The sequence below is a fragment of the Lepidochelys kempii genome, chromosome 1 (assembly GCF_965140285.1).
Source record: "Lepidochelys kempii isolate rLepKem1 chromosome 1, rLepKem1.hap1, whole genome shotgun sequence".
NCBI lineage: Eukaryota > Metazoa > Chordata > Testudines > Cheloniidae > Lepidochelys > Lepidochelys kempii.
In genome coordinates, this window is record NC_136380.1 from 204,004,918 (window position 1) to 204,025,875 (window position 20,958).

Consider the following 20,958-nt stretch of genomic DNA (forward strand, 5'->3'; position numbering starts at 1 on the left):
TAAAAAAAGCCTATTCACACCTGCAGATGTTCTTGTTCTTGTCAAATGAAAGCTACCAGACTAACTTATGATGCAAGTGCATATGGCATTGGGGCTGTTACCAGCCCTTCGATGAAAGATACTAGTGAGAGGTCCCTTAACGTTTGCATCAAGGACACTTCCACAAGTTGAAGAGAACTATGCCCATATGGTCTCAGAAGCATTGGAGCTGGTGTGGGATTATAGGACACTCATCCTGGAGTGGTGCAGATGAAAGCAAATGCTAGAAGGCATTAAGGACCATCAGCTATACAATTGACCCTTTGAGAGAAGGCAGACATGCCTTGGGACTCAGCAAGGTATGCAGGGTCATGCCTATGGACAGAACTCTGAGGTTTTTCCATGCCATGTGATGGACAGCTTGTCCTTGGGACAAAAAGAGACCACATGGCAAGAGAATATAAAAAGCTGCTACAGCTCCTCCATCTGGTCTTCAATCCTGCTTCATACCTCTGGAGGGACTTTGCTACACTGAAGCTTTGAACCAAGGACTGAAAGACCTATCCCAGCTTGTGGATGTACTCCAGAGACTTGATTTGAACCTGCAGTTTATTCTATCACTGTTGCAAGCCTGAACCAAAAATTTTGCCATTACTGTATGTAATTGATTCCATTTAACCAATTCTAGCTCTCATCCATATCTTTTCCCTTTTATGAATAAACCTTTAGATTCTAAAGGATTGGCAACAGTGTGATTTGTGGGTAAGATCTGATTTGTATATTGACCTGGGTCTGGGGCTTGGTCCTTGGGGATCGAGAGAACCTTTTTTCTTTTACTGTGGTATTGGTTTTCATAACCATTTATCCCCATAACAAGTGGCACTGGTGGGGATACTGGGAAACTGGAGTGTCTAAGGGAATTGCTTGTGTGATTTGTGGTTAGCCAGTGTGGTAAAACCAAAATCCTCTGTCTGGCTGGTTTGGTTTGCCTTGGTGTGCAAAGAAACCCCAGCCTTGGGCTGTATCTACCCTGCTTTAAGCAATTTGTCCTGAAATGGCACTCTCAGTTGGGTCCCACAAGAACCAGCATCATTCAGTACACAGTCAGCCAGCCATCTCAGGTGTTTTCAACTATGGCTTGCATTGGTTAATTGCAATATCTGGGATAAAGTCTTTAACAGAGTGCAGCCACCTATACTGGTGTCTCCCAGCATGGAGAGAAAGCCATTACTCCACCAGTGCAACCAACACTTCTAACCCACAATGCAGCACTAGAAACTACCCCAAACACCCCTGTTCTCAGCAACATTGTTGAGGACTATCAGAGGCCCAGAATGCACTGGCACAATATAAGGCCTAGTCTATACTAGAGTCTTGTCGACAAACATCAGGTTACATTGACAAAACAGTGGAGGTGTACACATTACAATGCTCCTTCTGCCAACAAAACTCTCCTGCTTTGCTGACAAAATAAAACCACCTTGACCAGAAGCGTAGAGCTTTTTGCAGCAAAGTTACTTCAACAAAGTGTTAGTGTAGATACCGCACTTGGTTAGGTCACTGTACTTGGCCTCCAGGAGGTGTCCTACAATACCCATCATGACCACTCCAGTCAGTGGTTTGAACATCCACCCCTCCCACTTTGAAGGCTCAGGAATTTTTCAAATTCCACTTCCTGTTTGCTCAGCGTGGACAGCTCACATTGCATCTTCCCAGCTGACCATGGTGGCTCCACGCAGCAAATGTGCTCCTGCTTGGAGCACACTTGAGTTGTTGGATCTGTTGGCACTGTGGAGAGAGGAGGCTGTGCAGTCCCAACTCTGCTCCAGCCATAGGAGCTTCGATACCTATGATCAGATTTCTTGTGGGTTGTTGGATAAGGGCTATGAACAGGATATGGTGCAGGGCACAGTGAAGATAAAGGAGCTGAGGCAGGCATACCAGAAGGCAAGGGAGGCTAATCGCTTATATAAGGAGCTGGATGCCATCCTTGGCTGCAACCCCACCTCCACTGCCAAGAGCCCCATGGATACTTCGGCAAGGCTGGAGGTGGACAGTGGACTCAACCCCAAGGATGAAGTCATGGATGAGGAGGTCAAGTTGGAGAATGATGTGGAGCACACGGCAGGCTCGTCTGGTGGCTCAGCGAGTCAGGACCTCTTTTCCACTCCTGAGGGGGCTATCCAGTCCCAGCAGTCTGTCTCTGGGATGCATGATGCAGGAGAGGAAAGCACTGGTATGTGATCCTTTTGAGTTGATGCTGCTTGGATATATGAGGTAGAGCTGTCCTTTGCTCTGTATATTCTAGAAGTGGGCAAAGGGATAGAAATGTACATGACTAGCTGTATTTGAGTGTGCTCCACATCCCCCTGGGGAGCGAAGCAATGCGGCAGAACAGTGTGTTAATGCACACCACGATTTCACAGGACTCTGCCAGAGAGATTTCTAGGACACTTTCCCAGAGGCACTTGCCAATCCTATGCCGAAGGATCCTGGGCAGAGCTGCTTTATTCCTTCTCCCATTGTAGGAAACTTTCCCGCGCCATTCTGCAATCACTTGTGCAGGGACCAAAGTGGCACACAGGCAAGTGGCAATCAGCATAGGGACCGGGTCTGAAGCCGCACATGGGCAGGAGATGCACCCTTGCTTACCCTTAGGAGTGAGAAAGCAGCTTCAGTGTCCACCACCTGTGGAAAATGGTGGCAGAATTTACAGTATTGTCCCTAGTATTGTCCCACAGCTCTACTCTTTGTTCCGTCTTGAGTGCCCCCCTGGGCCAAAATCACCATGTTTAGTGTGTTTGCCAAGGTGTGCACTTGCAAAGGGAGTTAGAATGTAATTAGTATGTAAAAAAGGTGTATTTTACTATAATGCTTCAATGGTGTGTGTGAACTAACAATCATGTCTCTGTGTACTGTTTCTTGTGCTTCTGCAGATGTGGCCTTCAGGGGAATCCCTTACACACCGGTGGAGTATCTCCACTAGATAAGGAAGCAAGAAGGAGCAAGGAAGACCTGTTGCAAGAAGGTGCTCCAATCCTCAGAGGCTGAAAAAAAAAACAAAAAAAAACCACAGGGAGTGGAGAGAGACCCTAAAAGGAAAAAAATTAGACAGGCAGGACAGAAAGGAGAGTGAGGAGCGCATTGTAAAGGGCCAGAAGTGGATGATAAAACTCATGGAGGAGCAAACAATGATGTTGAAGTCCCTAATCATGCTCCAGGCAGAACACATGCATGCTTCCCCTCCCCACCCCCACACTAACCATTACAGAACTACTTTCCATGCCCTCCAAATTCCTCCCACACATTCCTTAAAACTTCCCAGAACCCTGTTCACTTCAACCCTTTGGACAGTTTCCAAAATTATAGCTGGACTTATGCACCACTATGAGAGCCTACACTACCCTGCACTCTTATCTCCCTTCCCACCAAGCCATTTGTGTGTGTTGTTAATTGGTATTTAATAAAAACAAACTCTCTGAAAGATCACCACATGTAGGAGACAAATAAAGATTGGTTGTTGCTGCTGGTAGAATACATAGCAGCAGTTTGATCATTTGCTGACTACAATGTTCTCTAGTAGGGAATCACCACAATTTTCATGCAAAGTAGCAAGTTAACAAAGCATGGCAGAGTGCTATATAGAAAGACACATTACTGGTGCTCATTGTCAAAATGTTGCCTCAAAGCCTCCCTGATTTGAATAGCCCTCTGTTGTGCCCCTCTAATAGCCCTGGTATCTGGCTGTTCAAATTCAGCTGCCAGGCAATCCCCCCAGGGTAGAGTGTGGAAGGGAAACTTTTAACCCTTAACCTCAAATATTATGGAGTGTGCAGTAAACTGCTATGACCATGGGAATATTTAGGTCTAACCTTCCATAAAGGCAGCGCCAGCACACTTTTAATCTGCCAAAAGGCACATTCTACGGTCATTCAGCACCTGCTCAGCCTATTGTTGTTTCCCATGTAAGGCTTCATGAGCCATAGTAGTAAGGAGTACACTGGGTCTCCCAGGATCACTATTGGCATTTCAACACCCCCCACTGTAATCTTCTGATCTGGAAAGAAAGTCCCTGCTTGGAGCTTTCTGTACAAGCCAGTGTTCCTGAAGATGTGTGCATCATGCACCTTTCTGGACCACCGTGCATTGATGTCAGTGAAACGCCCACCGTGATCCACATGCACCTGCAACACCATGGAAAAGTACCCCTTTCTATTGATGCACTCCGTTACAAGATGGTCCAGGGCCAAATTGGAATATGTGAGCCATCAATTGCCCCACCGCAGTTAGGGAATGCCATTGCTACAAAGCCATCCAATATTTCATGCACATTGCCAAGAATCATGGTCCTTCATAGCAGGATGTGATTATGGCCCTGCACACTTCTGTTACTGCAGCCCCAACGGTCGGCTTCCCCACTCCAAACAGATTTGTGACTGACTGGTAGCAGTCTGGAGTTGCCGGCTTCCACACAGCAATTGCCACATGCTTCTCCGCTGAGAGGGCAGCTCTCATTTTGGTGTTCTTGCGCTGCAGAGCTGGCGCAAGCTCTGCACACAGTTCCAGGAAGAGGACTTTCCACATCCGAAAATTCTGCAGCCACTTATCATCCCAAACCTGCATAACCATGCGATACCACCACTCAGTCAGTGCTCGTTTCCCAAGCCCAAAAGCAACAGGCCATAAGTACAGCTGCTCCATGAATGCCAAAGTAATCTGGTGTTTCTTGCCATGGCATACAGGTCAGCCAACTCTGATTCCCATTCAGATTGGTTCAGGATATACTGCATCACCAGCCATGATGTGTTCATAACAGTGACCACAGCAGTAGAGAGCAGTTTGGGTTCCATCCTTTCAGACGGTGTTGATGGATGCACAGTAAACGGGACAGTGAAGACACAGCTGGAAGCCCACGGAATGCTGGGAGGGAAAAAACTGCCTCATGGGACACTGAGCCCACACCCATGACTCACTGCGATCCACGCTGCCTTCCCACAACTCTTAGCTGCAGAAGGTGGTAAGTAGCACAGTGGGATAGCGACCCACAGTGCACTGCTCTGACTGTTGATGCTAGACCATCAACTGTGGATGTGCTCTGCCAACAGAAGGAGCATTGTGTGAACATGCCAAAGCAATATAATAATACCGGTTTTGGATTGTTGGCTTAACTTGTGTTGACAACTGTGTAGTATAGACAAGGTCTAAGATGTACTGCATATTGGAAGTGCCAAAGTGATCAGAAACGTTGCTGCTGTGGGGATGAGCTGAATTGTCACAAGGAGAAGGGAGAAGCGGCTGTTTCATGCCATCAGCACCACTTGTGATGGCTTCCTTGTTCAGTGGAGACACACCTTAATTAAGCTAGAAAGCAAAAGAAGCTAGGCTATGTAGGCAGGATAACAGCAGAGACATCAAAGCAGAGGCTATGTTCTCCATTGTGCAAGATACAAGGAGAGTGAAAGAACATTTCTCTCCATCAGACATAATAAAAGACTGAGCTGTCTGTTAATTTAAGATTAAAATGGAGGGAGGGGGAGGAAAAGGGCCTGATTCTCAGAGCAGTGTTGCTCCTTTGATTTCAGTTGGAGCTTTGGATGCTCAGCACCTCTAAAAATCAGACCCAAAAAAATCTTTGGCATATATTGTACCTTGCCACTAGAGCTGGGTCAATAATTAAATTTTTTTGGTTTAGTGGTAGTTCCAAAAATATAGGAAAAAAAAATCAGTGAGGGTTCTACTATACCTGAAAATTTTTGGTGAATCAAACAAATGTCTGTTATGGGTCTGTTCCAGAGGAAGGACTCAAACCCTGGTCTCCAATATCCCAGATGAGTGCTCCAAGTACTGGCTAATAGTTATATGGGGAGAAAGCAGTACCACCACAACCTCCTCCTCTGGCCATTTTGTGAACGGCCAAAACTATTAGTACCAAACTTGTGACTAGCTGTGGGTTGACCAAAACTGCATTTTTCATTGAACAAGCTATTTGTCCAAAAAAAAAAAAAAAATTGCCCGGCTCTACCTCACCAGATTAGAAGTGTGTTGTAAACAGATTCAACAAAATATAATGTTCAATTATCGCTATTCTGTTTCAAGATGCTACAGATAGCAATATTTGTAGGCGCACAGAGAGGGTTAACTACCCTCTAGTGGTCATACATATTATAGTGTTTCTTAGTACAGGAAATGCCTTTTGGGACTGAAGGGTCCATAATCATCAATGGGACATGGGGCGAGTCTGTGTCTGGAGATGGAAAATTAAGCCTGGTGGATTGTGACCAGCAAACCTCATAGTCACTTTGTCATTGGAATTTTTAAAAATTCCCTGTGTTGGCAAAATACCACAATAATAATGATGGGCCAAATCATCCTTGTCTATAGAAAAACTCAAAGAGGAAAATCTAAAGCAAACCCTCTTGAGTTTTCCTCCCATAACAGTCTCCCTTGGGGACGAGGGGGCAAGTTAATGGCAGCACAAGGGGAGTAGCAAACACATGGAGTCTGAGATGCCACAGGGCTAACCTCACAGGTCTCAGAGCACCTATGGAGCTTGGCCCAGGATTCCCTGTGTCTGGTTCTCCACTATTCCCTGATGGCAGCCATGCTGCCACCATGTGCCATTCTCTCCCCACCATCTCCCTGCCCCTGCCATATTGAGATGTCATTCCACCTTAAATTACACAATAACCACCATCCAAAATTAAGATGGTTTCTTAAGGGACAAAATCCTGTAACAGTGGCTGCTCCCTAATTCTGCCACCAATGACTGGTAGCCCTCCCCCTCACACCAGATTTCCGCAGTACCTCAAAACAGACTTGTTTCACAGGTAAGGGCTTCCGTCAGATTGATGCATGGGAGAAATGTAGCCCATTTGCTCCATTCCACTCAGTTACCAGTCCCTGTTCAACACGCTTTCTACCCTTTAGCTCCCTTCTGCAACGGGACCCTTTGACAACACATCTGTAATTTTGTATGTGGTTATTTGAATTTGGAGGAGAAATGGGAGATGGGAGAGAAGGGGTGGAAAGGCAGAAAGGAGAAGGAGAGGCAGAGAGATTGACAGAGATCCCATTCTGTGTGTGTTTATATATAAACTATAAAAGCAATAATTGGGTTGACAGAGGAACTAAATCCCCACTGAGGATAAAATACATCTGGGACACAGAACAATTCTTCATCCAGTTTGGCTAACACTCACTTTCCAACCTAACTGGCTGCTTATGCTTCCCAAGAGGCTTCATGATGGATCAGAGGCAGTGATCCCTTCTCTCCAGGTCCCCCCCATTTCCACCCCCTGCCAACCTTTCCAGGACCATCTTGCTAGTTCTGAGCCTGCAGCTCTCTGAAAAAGGGAAGTGAAAGCAACAAACCTCTGGGGAAAGTGTGGGGTGAAGCTGGAAGGAGCTAGGATAAAGGAGAAGAGGCTGGTCCATGCAGAGAGCCCGAGGCAGTGTCTGTTCCTCATGCATTGTTCACAAACTCTCACAAGCTGTCTTACAGAGAGCAGCAGGAGGGATGGAGGAAGCAGAAATAACATCCCTGTGGAGAGACTAGAAGAAAGCAGAGGTTCAAAGAAAAGACGAGGCTGGAGCAATGCATTTGTAACCTCTGAAAGGAACAAAAAAAAAAATCCTTTATCTTCCCACTACAGCAGGGGGTTTTGGTGCCCCGGTCCTCAGGAGGGCATCATGTCAGAATTATCCAGAATGGTTTAGGGGTTCTATCCCAGGAGGACACAAATGCAGAAGCCTGCCTCCTTCCTGATACAGCCTGATCTTGGAAGAATGCAAGTTAAGAAGATTGCTACAAATGAAAAAAACAAAACAAAACCAGGAAACTGTAAGAAGTGGTGGTGATGATTCGGCAAGTAGCTCTCCTTCGAAGTAGGACCGAATGCCCCAGTGTGGCGCTAGGGGAAGCTTTGCTGCTAGAAGTGTTGTGTTTCAGATGACACGTAGAACTGATGCCCTGACCACTTGTGGTCATTCAAGTTCCTATTTTGCTAGAATAGAGTTGTTTGTTACAGTTACTGGCCAAACTCTGATTTGGCTAATTACTAGAGGAGGACAGAAACTGTAAAGGATTTCCATGAATCCTTCCTGGATTTTCAAATGAGTTAAATTTGGTTGCATTCAAACCCCTTTTGCATTTATTTGCCACGAACTTTAGAGTGGTTGAGTTTCAAGGAAAGCAAATTTCAAAGTTGCTTATTAAGATTGCCTGACATTTCCTATTACAAGGCCCAGTTTTCAGTTGCTTATAACTTTGCCAAACTTTAACCCTTTGGGCTCTGTAATGGTTCCCAGGATCTATCTGTATAACATCTGAACTCTGTGTAAGATTATGAACTCTCAAGCAAAACTTTATCAAGCAAAACTCCATTTTGAATTTGCCTTCTTGGTTGTGATTTAATCTTCATGTCGGGCTGGAATTCCAAGGAAGATGGAGTTGTACAGGGATAACAATAGAGGGTTACCAGATCTGGATGGTCCTCTATGCAAATAGAGGCACTGTAGTCAATAGGCTAGCTCCTATCCAAGAGAACTCGTCTGTCAGCGGAGAGGTGGCCTAGCAACAAAGTCACCAGGTAAGGATCTATAGTCACCTGTTGAGGCTGATCAGGGAGTCACATTACAGAGAAGACGACATGAGGTTATGAGAGAGAAAGGGTGAGAAAGAGGGAGAACAGACCAGAGACTCTGTGTTCTGGATGAGAAGCCATGTGTAGGAGGAAGAGGAAGGATCTTGGGTTTGATACTGGGCTCTGCCTGAATCCAAAGAACTCTCCAGAGTGGTGAGGAAATGGAGGCAGGGAAATGTGTATACATGTATTTATTATTTTGTCTAGATCTGTATATTTCTCATGCTAAGTAAAGAGTGAGGGTCTTTTAGAATGCCTGTTGGCTTTCATTATCATGTGACCCTGAAGAGTAAACTGCAAACCAGAAGGCTTACACCTTTGGTGGAACTATGATTAAGTGCAAAGGCTGCTGGAGAACCATGGGTTAGATGCCACTAGTTTCAGGGTCTAGGCAACTGAACTGTAGGATCCTCCCCTGTGAAGAGGGCTGTCAGACATGAGGTCTATAGCTAGATTGAGAGCCTAAAGGCCCAAAGCCAGGAAGGTAATTCAAGATTCCATCCTGGGGCTGGTTTTGTTCAATATCTTCATTAATGATCTGGAGGAAAGCATGGATTATACCCTCAGCAAGTTTGCAGATGACACTAAACTGGGAGGAGTGGTAGATATGCTGGAGGGTAGGGATAGGATACAGAGGGACTGAGACAAATGAGAGGATTGGGCCAAAAGAAATCTAATGAGGTTCAACAAGGACAAGTGCAGAGTCCTGCATTTAGGACGGAAGAATCCCATGCACCGCTACAGACTAGGGACCGAATGGCTAGGCAGCAGTTCTGCAGAAAAGGACCTAGGGGTTACAGTGGATGAGAAGCTGGATATGAGTCAGTGTGCCCTTGTTGCCAAGAAGGTTAACAGCATTTTGGGCTGTATATGTAGGGGCATTGCCAACAGATCAAGGGACGTGAGGATTCCCCTCTATTCGACACTGGTGAGGCCTCATCTAAAGTACTGTGTCCAGTTTTGGGCCCCACACGACAAGAAGGATGTGGAAAAATTGGAAAGAGTCCAGCAGAGGGCAACAAAAAAGTGATTAGAGGGCTGGAGCCAGGGCCGGCTCTAGGTTTTTTGCTGCCCCAAGCGCAAAAAAAACCACAACAAAAAAACCCCACAGCCAGAGTGCCACCACTTGAAAAGTGCCGCCCCAAGCATGTGCTTGGTTTGCTGGTGCCTAGAGCTGGCCCTGGCTGGAACACATGACTTATGAGGAGAGGCTGAGGGAACTGGGATTGTTTCGTCTGCAGAAGAGAAGAATGAGGGGGGATTTGATAGCGGCTTTCAGCTACCTGAAAGGGGGTTCCAAAGAGGATGGCTCTAGACTGTTCTCAGTGGTAGCAGACGACAGAACAAGGTGTAATGGTCTCAAGTTGCCATGGGGGAGGTTTAGGATGGATATTAGGAAAACAACATTTTCACTAGGAGGGTGGTGAAGCACTAGATGGGTTACCTAGGGAGGTGGTGAAATCTCCTTCCTTAGAAGTTTTTAAGGTCAGGCTTGACAAAGCCCTGGCTGGGATGATGTAGTTGGGGATTGGTCCTGCTTTGAGCCAGGGGTTGGGCTAGATGACCTCCTGAGGCCCTTTCCAACGCTGATATTCTATCATTCTATGAATGCATATACACAAAAATTGCTCAATCTACAGTTAACAAAAAAGTTAATGGAATAAATGTTAATGATTTGAATGCAGTCAAGGACAATATAATCCACTCAAAGATATTTTACAAATAGCAAACATGGCAAAACTAATTGGACAAATCCTTGTAACCCCTTTTCCATCTCAATCAGTTTGCTATAGTTAGTTGTAACCCACATCAAGGTAACTCAAAGGATCCATTAAAAAACTATGGAAAGACCAGGAAAAAAATCAGATAATGATATAGGGGTTGATTCTGTGCTGCATGCTCAGAAGGCACAGCTATGGAGTGGGGTGGGAAGTTTTGTACCATTTCTGCACCACATAGATTCTGTGCTGTTGCAGGGGCTGAAATGGACCCTGGCATAACTTACAGAAGCCCTTATCTCTGCTGCTCTTATTTATAGCAGCTTCTCAGTGACTGCTGCCCAGCATCCCCAAAGTGTTCAATGCTGTGGACTCACCCTCTCCTATCGCCAGCAAGCCACATAGGCTGAGGGCCTATAAGGCTTTATGTTACCCCTTTACCAGAAGAATTCTCCCCTTACACCTTTACAGCCCATATATGCGGTCAGAGTCATGTACAGGGGCTAATGCAAGAACTGCCTCCATACATTTTACTTCAAGGAACTGAATGTTTTAAGCATAATGTTCAAACAAGTTCCCCATGGGCAGAAATTTTGTACTGGTAGTTCATTCATCCTTTCCCTTAGCAATTCATTGCTGATACACAATTGCGGACACTAATTGTAACAGAAGGTCTGGTTTGAAAATCAGGCCCTTCATATGAATAGAAATACAGTGTAATACAGTGTATTGATACAGAATATCAATCTAAGTAGGGGGAAAAGTCAGAGGCTGTTGCTACCTTGAAAAGAAACACTATCCAAAATGCATTCGCAAAATACACATACCTATCCTACCCCAAGAAAATGAGCAGAAAATTGGAAGTCCCACAAGACTTCAGTACTGCAAACACATCCACAGGAAAAGCTGGTCTATATCCCCAGCAGATCAGCTCTGCAGGTAACCTCCTGGGCTTCACTTATCCACAGGTTGAATCCATAAAATAGTCCCAACAGCCCAGTCTCAAGGGGAAGAATTTCTATTAGTTCTTTGTAGGCAAACGCAGCAAACAATTCAGCTGAAGGCACCACTTAGACACATTAACATAAATAAGCCTTAATTCTAAAACAGCATCTTTAGCCAATTCACCTGGGGTTTTATCATCCACCTAAACTTAATTGCAAGCAATCTTCTCACTAAGAGCAATACATTAAGCACCTTCCCTCTGTGCTCCTGCAGATTGACTTTATACCTGGCTGGTTGGGTGCTACTCCTTTCAAGTTTGGCCCAGGGGCCAGCATCCCAAATGAGCTTTGTTAGTTCGAGCTTGATTACATTATTCATTATGTATTGTTTGCTCAGCTCTGTTAATTGCATTCTCATTGTCAATATTTTCCCCTGCAGTCTCAATTAGGTACAAGATTCTTCTTCACTTTCTATCCTAACCTGTTGTATCGGCGGTGCTTTTCAAACAGCTGCTGTGTTCTGTACTAGAGGTGGCAGCATTTCAGTGCTGGGGTGAGTGGTTCAGGAGACAGAAATCAAGCCACACTCAGTTCCAAAGATACGATGGGATATCTTTTTGATTAACTGCATTTTTCATCCACCTTTGACCACTTCACCTGAACACTGGCAACTAATCCATCTTCTTTCCTACTCACCACAAATGTGCTTTTTCCTTTTCAAAATTACACAGGTCCAAAGTCCAGGAAGGACAATATTCCATCTGAAAGAGTGACCCATTCAATGTCCAGTATTGCATGAACCATTAGGACTCAGCACTGGTTAGCAGCTTGGCATATCACAAGATATCAGCCCTCAAAGTCACAACTCTGATTAATAAAAGGCAGCTTTAAGTCCTTATCATAGGTTTGCTAAAATGTATTAGTTCTTATTTTCCTCTTTCTTTGAAGTCTGTGCAGTTGGATACATTGATACTATGGCAACATGGCTTAATGGGCAGAAGGGAACCAAAATCTTACTATTCACCCCTTCCCTTCCCCCCCTCTCCCCACATAACTCTCTCCAACATTTCTAGACTATTTTCATAGTGAAATATGTAGCACATGCAGGTACAATAAGTGCAGTGAGAGACAAAGGCTTTGCTGGTATTTGTTTGGGATAACCTTCATTACATGCTTGAGGCTCCACTATTCAGGCTGATGAAAACTGCATCTCTCACCATAATGCCATCACTATATATAGTCTGTAAAGTGCTTTTTAAAACCTTCATGAAGAGAAGAGCTGTTCAAATGTACAATAAGTTTTTGGTTTTTATTGTCCAGGGTATCCTTTGCCCCACAGTAGGGAGCACTGTCCCTGTACATCCCTCCATCAGTGGTTGTCTCTGTACATCCTCCTGGTCAGAGTTGCCTCTGCCCAACACTGGGAGGGGCTGTCTCCGTGCCTCTGCCCCCCAGTACCCCCTCTGACCCACGTTGGGTGATGGTGGAGGATTACCTCTCACAGATTCATGGAGTTGAAGGCCAGAAGTGACCATTAGATCATCTAGTCTGACCTCTTGCATGTCACAGGCCAGAGAATTTCACCCAGTTACTCCTGTACTGACCTCAATAACCTGTGTGTTTGACCAAAGAACATCATTCTGTACCTCTCATTGTCAGAATCGTATTGGTTCTCTCTTTCATTAGTGGAATATATTTAAACCCTGGCTTTTTACAATTTTCCTGAGTCCCTACTATTGTAGACCAGCCCAGTTCTACTGTGAGCCTGTGCAGCGCATACTGGCTTTATCCTTAACAGAACATTTTGGTGTACAAAACACAGAGATGTCACAGGTGAATGGAAGCTTGGGGGCGTCACAGCAGCGATCAGAATGAAGCAAGAAACGTAGCGCAGCCCCAGGTCACTTATCTTCCTTGCTTGGATAATGGGATCCTGGCATGTTCGTGAGGTTGCAGCTCTAAAACCTATTTTCCATGGAAATGCTCCAAGATAAAGTGAATGCTGGAAGAAAAAAAATGGGGGGGGGGGCATGCTAGTTAATGGGCATGCACGCTGCAAAAACAAACCATTGCTAAGGAGAGTACCGCAGCAGCTATGGTGTTAAGGCTGATGCTTTGTGGGGATGGCGATGCCCATGAACAGGCCTCCGCTCTGAGCCCTCCTCTGCACAGCCATCTATCCCTAGATCCCTTCCCAGACCTGTTCCACCAGGCCTCAGCCTGGAAAGACTGAAAACCTGGGGGGGTTGGGGGGTCCCCTTCCCCAAACAAAACCCACGAAAACCCAAATGCAAAAACGAACGAAAAACATTTTCAATTCAAATGAGCTGAAACCACACAATTAGTTTGCTTTCAAACTTTTACATCGAGAAATTGGCAAATTTCAAACAAAACAAAACTTCTTGTAAAAAACTTCCTTTAGTCTGAAAAGCCTTAAAAATCCAAATCCAGACACACACGTTGAAGACAGTATTTCAACCAGCTTGACTAATGAGACCTAAGGCCAGTTGGAACCATAGGGGAGCCACTGGGGTCAGTGAATTACACCGGTTTACATCAGGGTTGGATTTACTCTTAAATCCTTTCAATCAGTGCTGATGGAGCCCAACCTGAAGCAAGGCCAATAAGGGTCCAGTTGATTGCACCCAAATACTGGACAAGAGAAGCAAAATCCCAGGATCTCTAGGGTTTGGCTGCGCTGCAAGTGCTGCGGTGGCACAGCTGGGGCGCTGCAGGCCAGACCCCTGCTACAGTGACGGAAGCAGCTTTTCCATCACTGTAGTAAATCCACCCCTGCGAGAGGCAGTAGTAGGTCGATAGAAAATGTCTTCCGTTGACATAGCAGTGTCTTCACTAGGGCTTAGGGTGGCTTAACTATGTCTCTCGGGGGGGGGGGGGGGTGAATTTTTCACACCCCTGAGCCACGGAGCAAGGTTGATTTAAGTTTTCAGTGTAGCAGAGCAGGTTTAACACCCAGCAGAAACCCAAAAAGGAGCAGGAAGGATGAAGTAATTCCTTGCCCATTTCGGCTACCGAGGCCAGGTCTACACTACAAACTTATATGGTTATAACTACATCGCTATGGGGTGTGAAAAATCCCCCCCCCCCCCGAGAGATGTAGTTATAGCGATCTCACCCCCAGTATAGATAGTGCTATGTCAGCAGGAGAGCTTCTCCCATCAACATAGCTACTGTGTTTCTCGTAGAGGTGGATTAACTACACCATCAGGAGAAGCTTTCCTGTGGGCATAGTAGCATCTTCAGTAAAACACGCCAACAGCACAGCTGTGCTGCCGTAGACAAGGCCTGAGGCTGTTTCCTCCCGCCCAAAGCAGCCCCACCCGTCTCTCATCTGCTCAGTGCTCAGCTCTCGGGCAGCGCTGAGTTGCAGGGCTGGACAAGCAGCCCATTGGTGCGGAGTGAAGAGAGGGAAGGAAGGAGCACCTCTACAGCAACATCCACCACACCAACAACTGCCATAAATCCAGCAACAATATCGCCTGACCAAAAAAGGGGCCAAAAGAAAGACAGGGATAGAGATCACACCTCAGTGCTCACGCTGCTTCACTTCCCTACCGCTTTCTACACTGTCAGCCACAATGTGCTACTGATCTGTTTCCATGATACAGTGCTGCCAACCACAAAACTCCAGACACCCAAAATCCTGAGAGCGGCCCCAACATTGTGAGTTGTGGGAGAGGAAGTTTGTCCGTCTGCCTTTGGCTGCTTGACTCCCCTGCCTACCGTAGCATATAAGACGCTGCCTGATGGAGAGGAGCCGCCAGCTTCTCCCTAAACCCCACCAGTCTGTTTCATTAATTCTGTGCTTCCCAGCTCCATATCTTCCTGCCCACAGCCCAGCTATTAATTATACACCCCCTTACCACTCCCCCAACCCCACATCTAGTCTTTCTACAGCTGTGGAGGTTCTTCACCCCCCTCTCCTGGGCCTGGAGGAGCAGCTCTAAGGAGGTTCTTCTCCCACTTCCCAGGCCTGATGTTGCAAGGATAGGAGGGGAAGCAGCACAGAGCAGGCTGACCCACTGTTCACAGGAGGTGTCAGGGTTGGGGCATATCTTAGAGCACCCTCTTTCACCAACACCCCAGCTTGCTCTTGCTGAGCCAGCATCCTCCTGGGAGCAATTCTGCCTCGGACCTCCTCAGAGTCCAGGCAAGGTAGTTTCCAGCCCAGTCAGTTTTTGCAGTTTCTTTCTTTTATTTCGAGTCAAAACTTCCCCAAGTCTGTCCCTCAACCCCTGTAAGTTCCTCAACCCAAAAGTTCCTGGATCTTAAGTCAGAGCCTCTGTGATAAAAGGACTTCCCTTCTGTCCATTTTGTTTCTGGGAGTGCTTGCTCCCAGCAGTAGCTCTAGCCTCTGGCAGGTATTGCAGCTCTCTCTTCATTTCCTGCTTGACCTTGTATGAAGATCAGCCAGTTAAGCTGCAGATCTTTTCCCAGGTGCAGCAGGCAGGGCTAATCAACCAGCTTGACCTCAGTGGAATAGCATCCTTTATACCTTCACATACCTCCCTCCCCCTTGAGTGGGCAGGTCGGGGCACTGGGCAGAGTTCCCAGTCTTCTGCTGTTCAGGAAAGGAAGTCTGCATTCCAATGGTGCTTCCCAGGCTGGTGCTCTATTTGAAATCAAAGGCTGTAAGGCTAAGTACCAACATGTCACACAGGTATTTGAGCTTTTCATGGTTTGGAGCCACCTTGGTACCTCATGGTGTGTGACCAAGATAAAGGGTGTACCAACTAGGTAATGACTCGTATTTACAGCCCAGTGGATGGCCATGCATTCCTTCTCAAAGACAAGAGTATCAGGTTTCCCAGTCAAGGAATTTTCTACTTAGGTACAGGATAGGGTGTTTTTGTCCATGAAAGCTTTGGGATAACACTACACCCATAGTGCAGTGCAAGGTGTGTGTTTGGAGAACGATTTCTCCGGAGAAATCGGGGTTGTGCAATCTGGCTTGTTGACTAAAATCTGTTCAATTTTCCAAAATGTTTGGTCACACTGGAGTGACCATATGACTTGTCCAGGAGATGATTCTTTAATTAGGTCAGTAAGCATTATGCCTAATAGGATGAAGTTGGGCACAAATCTTCTATAGAGCCCAGGTAGGCCTAGACCTGTTTTTTTGTTCTTCGTATGGGAGTGTTTTTGCTAGGGCCACAACTTTGTCCACTAGGGGTTGTACCTTACCGTTCCCACTAGATACCCCAAATATTCATTTGGCATTTTCCCACCTTTCACTTCTTTGGATTTGCTGTTAAAGGGGCCTCCTGTAGGACTTAAGAAATCTGCTAGGTCTGGTGGTGGGTGGGCCAGTATTGACTGTAAATCACCATGTCATATAGGTAGGCAGCAGCATAGCACTGATGGCTGTTGAGTACATACAGATTTCTCCGTGGATACAGGAAATCTGAATGGATTGATCTGGATCCAAGGCTGGGGGTGAGACGCACCCTTGCTGAAGTGCAGTTGGACAGGAAAATGCACCAATAGGCACTGGGGATGGTTGTTGAAAAAGGACTTGGGGCCCTTCCCTTGCAGCATGGGCTCGGTCTTCAATGAGTATGGGGCCCAAATCAGCCGATCCATCCATTCATGCCTTAATCTACCAGAGACAGACAGGCTAATCTGTTCCAAGAAGCAGACTGACTGCTGCTGTGTGGAACAAAATATTCCTGCTTTGTCTACACTATGAAAAATATCTGATGCTAACAATGTCTGTTAGCAGTGACTACAGCTCACTGGGAACACAATTTAGCCATCAGTGTTGACAAGGACAAACTGGGTTCAGCACTGTTTTGGACACCATGATTAACACTTACCATGCAACAGTGTGGGGGTGTGAGTGCATGTATGCACACCTGCACCAATTCATCCGCATAAAGGGACACAACTCTGCATGAGCAAATATGCATGCACACTCACTAATGTGCGTGACTCTGTGAAGGAAGGTGCACATGTGTGTGAGAATTTGCATGCATGTAGGCTGTTGGATTTAAGGTACTCAGCACCGATATGGCTACAGGCCTTGGGACAGAATCTTCTAGATAGTTCAAAGCCGCTCATCTGTTAGTTCCAGCCTAGCTCCTGCCAAAAAACCCCCAAAACAAAAACAAAGAAGAGGGGTCTCTGTCGTATTAGAGTTGTGTGTGCTAGTACGGGGCATTCCCTGGTATACAGAAAGGAAGAGAGAAGGCAGAGGTTAAACCATGATTTTTTGATCCCTCTTGCAGCAAGAGTATAGGGAATATTTTCATTCCATTATATAAAAATAATTTTGTCTGTTTTACACAATCTGGATCGGTACCCTCCCCACCCTCCATTCATGGGCGTTTGTAGGAGTCAAGGTCCTGGGGTAATATAGTTGCAGGTGTGCATGTGCGGTCCCTGCTCCACAAGGATTGCACTGGATTGTAAAGACAAATTCAGAAGTAGAAATGAAAGAGTTTTTTTTAAAAAAGTAGCAAACTTAAAACATTGTTAAAGGTTAGAATGATTTAGAACACCCAGTCTGAGTGGCCACGCTTGGCTGTTCTCAGAGTACGTGTGATGTGACTGCATGGACAGCGCTTTTGCAGTGGCCAGGAAAATTGCGCTTCTCACAGCCTCTTTCATTCCTCAGCTATCTCTGTGAGAAGCCTGGTGGAGAAAGATACCTGCCTGCATACAGGGAATTGGTACAGATCAGCTCATGCTTCACTCTCTGCCAGACTGGGAGCAGGTGAACTCTAGGCAGAACACCTGCTCCCCTATCTTGGCAGTGGTGGTGGTGGGGAGAAGACATTCCAGCCACATGATCTACTCTTGTATCTCTTTTGCCAGGGATTAATTTTATTCTTAACAATAAAAATTGTGGCCAGATTAATGCCAGATGACCTCACACAAAGTGTGTGCATACCTGAAAAAGACACAGGATAGGCAGTACAGAGTCAGATACCCACTGCTAGATGCAGTAATGTTGTACTTCCATATTTGGGTTATGCAATTTTTTAGTTGATCTTTAGTATCATACTGTAACATGACAATAAGTTGCCTGTTTCAAAGAGACAGACTTCTAAAAGTGGCATCACCCTATCAGCAAATGCTAACTGGCTGGCTCCAGGGTGCTACCCTCAAGAGTGACATCGTATCAAAAACACGAATTGGCTGGCACTGTGAAAATAATTCCTATGATGATACTTTCAAATGTGACAATGTGCAGGGCTCTCCACTCAGAGCTTAGTAGAAGATGAAATAACTTGTAAAAGACCATATTCCCATCTATGCACAGGAACAGCATTAGTATCATAGTCACGGGGACTTAACAGGTCTTAATATTGCAGTTATTAAGAAAGAAGGAAATTTAGGGCTAGGTAGCCCCCAGCCAGCAAGAAAGGGTTAAATGCTGAAATGGAGAAGACATACTGTCTGGTTACATTACCTGTCATAGGTACTGGAACTAAGGGTGCTGCCGCACCCCCTGGCTTGAAGTGGTTTCCTCCATATACAGGGTTTACAGTTTAGTTCAATGACTCTCAGCACCCCCACTGTACAAATTGTTCCAGCACCCCTGGTAGTAGCTGCCCTACTTGGAGGGAAGGGACTTCATCTGTGGCTCATTGAGAGGGGGTGTGCATGTGAAATGGTTATTATGGATGGATGAACAATTCTGTTCTTAGATGCAAATGGTTGAACTTTGAGTGTTCTCTGAAGATCTCTGCAATGGTAGTAAGCTGGACAGTATAGGGTTCCTGGAAAGCCTTTATATTTTGTGAGCTAAAATGGCCAGTATTACAACAGTGAATTTCCATTCAAACCTGAATTTTCAACTTTAACTTTCTCAAAATCTCTTTTCCTAGTGGGATTTCTTGCCAAAGGAGTGTGTTTTGGGCAAGTTGCATGTAATTTGGAAAAGGTATTTTGGTGATGCAATAATTAAACAGAAAAATAAGGGTTTTAACTTTTTGAAAAGTTTTCTATTGTTTTTGGTGGGGCAGGGGTAACACCAGCTTGGTCTGAATCTCCACATTTGTTTTATTCACTGTCTTTAATTCAGTGAGATCTAGTGCGAGATTCATTTTTACAAAACCAGCTAGGCCCTGTCTATATTAACAAACTTTGTACTTTTGTAACTACATCCATGTAATTACATTAGTGCAAATTTCCTTAATGTAGACAGGGCCTTAATTAACCGTGGTGATATCTACAATAAATAACTGAATCTCTGATAGATCCATGATGTCTCTGCAGAGTTTATAAACTTTGAGTGGTTGTGTGGAGTTTATAAGCTCCATATACGAGCTTGCTCAGTTTCAAAATGCGTTCATCGAAGTAACAGTGCTTTAACTGAGCTCATATCTCTTTATCTTATTGCCTGACAGCCTCCAGGAATTTAATATGAAGATCAAGAACCTGCTGTCCCTTCCCTGAGCAATAGTATGCCGATATGTCCTCTCCTCAGCCCGGCATTCTCAGCTCAAAGGAGAGTAGAGGAAAAGGAAGAGAGAATTGCTGATGGCTTCACAGCGCAGCTTGTCAGCAGCAGATTTAAGCCGTTGGAAGTCATTACAACAGAAGCAACCTCTTAGTATTTCTCCTTATTTTATAGACACTGCAAAATAAAGGCAGAAAAACTATAACTCTGGAGGGCTTCTCTTTCCTCCCTTTTGTGCTTCTGTCATTGCAGTTGACTCTTCTGCTAAGCTGCCTGGGAGCTGTCACCCTGTATAGTCTCTATGAGATCTACAGCAATCCAAAGCGGCAAAAAAAAAAAAGTTATATATAATGTGTGTGTGAGAGAAAAATCCAGGAGGCCGATGAAAGGAAAGTGATGAAGTAAACAAAAAAACACAACAAAAAGCTCATGACCAGGCTGGATTGGTTGTACTCAGTATTTGCACACTCTGGAAATATCACCAGTGATGAAGAGGAGGCAACAAATTGCTTTGAAGCCTGCTGTGATCCTCTCCCTATTCTCTGTCACCCTGGAGATGACCTGTGTGCATTGGTGTTTCTTTCTTTCTCCCCCCTCTGGGATTTAATAGATGTGGTAACCTTTGTGCTCCTGATTGTGCAGCCAGGAAATAAAATTCCACTCAGTTAAGCCACATTGTGAGTGGAAATGCAGCCGTCAGCTCAGGTGGACTTAAAATACTAATGCTCCAAAAATCCAAGTCATCTGACCTCTAAACACTGCCGGGAGCCGAAAAGCTGCTCCAGAGAGCTAGTCTCCCCCTCCCCGCCACCCATATCTTTCCCCAACCTACCAAAAAAACCCAATCCTGCATCCACTGAAGTAGACAACAAATCCTGGACCCCTGTTCACCCACTACAGCATACAGATAATTCCTATTGACTTCAGTGGCAATGACTCAAATTCTGCCTGGAGAGAATAGTGCACAAGACTGTCCCTGTCACTGCAGTATATTACAGTATTGCCTAGAGGCCTGTTGAGCATGGTGCCTTACAACCGAAGATAGTCCCTGCCCTGAAAAGCTTACAATCTAAGCAGACAAGGCAAACAAAGAACGTTGACTGGAGTTTGGCAACTCACTGCGTCCCCAGCTCCAGTGCTAGGGAGAAGTACCTGCACTGGAATTCTTTGCTGCTCCCCCAGAAATGGACTCAGGGTGCAGATTGGGAGAAAAGAAGCTGTACTAGACTTCTGTGCTCTTGTGGAAG